Source organism: Octopus bimaculoides, chromosome 1, assembly GCF_046866305.1.
Source record: "Octopus bimaculoides isolate indiv1 chromosome 1, ASM4686630v1, whole genome shotgun sequence".
NCBI lineage: Eukaryota > Metazoa > Mollusca > Cephalopoda > Octopoda > Octopodidae > Octopus > Octopus bimaculoides.
Genome location: NC_142928.1, coordinates 136,341,120 through 136,344,135, shown reverse-complemented (window position 1 = coordinate 136,344,135; position 3,016 = coordinate 136,341,120).

Sequence of the window (3,016 nt, the reverse complement as noted above, 5' to 3'; positions counted from 1 at the left end):
TCAGGACATTTATTATTATTATTATCAACGCCACCATTATTATTGGAAAATTTCTGTGAATTTCCTGGTTTTAATTACTGGAGACTATGGTTTTAAAAAAACAAAAAATGTCACAAATTCAATTTCTATTGAACATGTCCTTCTCTGTTTAGGAGCTATACTACCATACATAAAGTTGTGTGTTTGTGCTGTGTGTGTGTGCATATTTATATGTGTGTGTGTGTATATATATATATATATATATAAATATATTATACACATAAACATACAGATATATTTTGTGTGGGTGTTTGTGTGTGCGCGTGTATATATATATATATATACATATATATATATATATATATATAATTATATGTATTTATTTTATCCTAATAAATAATAATTTGGATGGAATAAATGGGTTAATAGAAACCAAGGTAGCAAAGATCACAAAATAACTGTGGTGTAATTCCTGTTAGTGAGGCAGAAACTCCTTGATATTTTGGGTATTTGAGTATATATAAAAATTTAAGGAATGGAGTAAACGCATGTTATAACTGCATACTTTATTCCGACATATGTTTTGAAGAATTACAATTTATGCGATCCATAGGAATCGTCGATGTTAAAAATGTAAACTTCTCAGGGAATGTATGGGAACCATCTTAAATGTAAGACATTATGACCGAGTATGATAACTATAGTTGGATAAGGTTATGACGTAATTCATTTGAAAAAACCGTTAGAGATTTGGATGCTACCAGATAGTAGGTTGGACAAGAAAAAAAAAAAAAAAAAACTGGAAGAGATAGAGAGAAAGGAAAATTCAGAGTGTAGATTTGTGAGTAGATAGGATAATATAGATCTAATAAAAATTTTTTTTATTGGAGAGGCATGTTATGTAATAAAAAGGCAATATAATTGGGGTTAATACTGTGTTTCTATGAAAAAATTGAGATGAATGTACATAAACACTTATACTTATGTGTATGCTCATATATACACACAAACATTATTTTTTATTTATTTATTTTTTTTCTTGTCCAATCTACTATCTGGTAGCGTCCAAATCTCTAACGGTTTTTTCAAATGAATTACGTCATAACCTTATCCAACTATAGTTATCATACTCGGTCATAATGTCTTACGTTTAAGATGGTTCCCATACATTCCCTGAGGAGAAGTTTACATTTTTAACATCGACGATTCCTATGGATCGCATAAATTGTAATTCTTCGAAACATATGTCGGAATAAAGTATGCAGTTATAACATGCGTTTACTCCATTCCTTAAATTTTTATATATATATATATATATATATATACACACACACACATGTATGATCATATGCTTATACATATATAACAATTCTTTTTTTCCTACTCTGGCACAAGGCCTGAAATTTTTGGGGAGGGAACCAGTCGATTTGATTGATCCCTGTATGTAACTGGTACTTAATTTATTGACCCTGAAAGGATGAAAGGCAAAGTTGACCTCAGCAGAATTTAAACTCAGAATGTAAAGACAGACAAAATACTGCTAAGCATTTTGCCCGGCGTGCTAAAGTTTCTGCCAGCTTGCCACCTTACATATATAACAATTTACTATTACTCAGAGTTTCACAGAACAGATAATCAAGCAGATATGTGTGCTTTGTACAATATGTTAGTTTGTAAATGTTTATAAACAACACTGATAATAATTTAGTTACTCATCAAATAAACATTTGAAAGACAGCGTGTTATTACTTTTCAAAATAACAGGAATCTGTTAGATGAAAATGATTGACTTTTGATGAAAAAAGAAAGAACTGAAGCACATGAATTGCCTACAAACATGGAAATAGGTATAATAGGCAATGGGGAAAAAAGCCCCTTCAGATATCAAGAGTGAGAAAATGTATATTAAAGAAAAAAATCAAAATGAAGACAAGGACAATGAGTAGCAATGTAAATAATAAATAAATAAGTAAGCTTGCTCTAAAGAAGTACGGGTGTGGAGGATTGTTTAGGACAGGTAGGAAACAAAGAGAAAAACAGAAAAATGGGGGTAGAGAAGAAAAAGTAAAGGTAAAGAGGATGACATAGCAGTCACAATTGACAAGTTGTATCAAATATGGAAAAACAAATTGAGGGAGGAGAAAGTACACATAAGCTAGAGAAATTAAATAGATAAAGACCAAAAAGTATTATTAATGAAGTATGCCAAGATGGAACATAAAAAAAACACCCAAAAAAACAAACGGAAAAAATGGACACATACAGAAAAATGGCTGATCAAAATAAAACATGAAATCTAATTCTGAAATATGTAAGGACATGGTAAGAATCAATCTAATTAATTCAAGGTAGGAGTGATAATTTTTTTTAAAATGAGCAACAAAATAATATAAAATACAATAATATATGATAAATGTGTGCATAACCTATATTCTGGTTTATAAAAAATTAGACAAAATCAAAAAACTTATAAAATTATAAAAAAAAGATTGAATGCGACAGTCAGAAGAAAACACATCAAGTTCAAAACTACGAAAAATACTTCCAGCATATCCAGAGAAAAAAAAAGAGTGAAACATATACAATAATGAGAAATGGCAATATATTAATCATTTGGTGGCGAAGGCCTTGAAATCAGAAATTTTGAAGAATTCCTACAACAGTTCAATAATTTAGATTTATAGTACAAGGCTAATTTGTCTTAAAATAGGCTGAAATATTTTTTGCTTAGTATAATGGGCATTTCATAGAGTGGTGGTAGGAACCATGCCTGTATGGGCTTTCTCTTTCAAACCATTCAATTTTGAAAGGAGCAAAGCCAATTTCTTTCAATTGCCATGCATTTTGAGAAACATATTGATAACCTTTTTTCTGGTATTTCAAGGAATTTTTGTGTAGACAAAATCTCATGTAGAAGCTGTTTTCTGTGATTCCAGTGTAAGTTTTTTTATACAGGGCTATGACCAACCTGGATACCCTATATACAAATTCTTTGATTGGTCAGTTAGTAGGATCTTTATAATTGCACTTAGGGTTG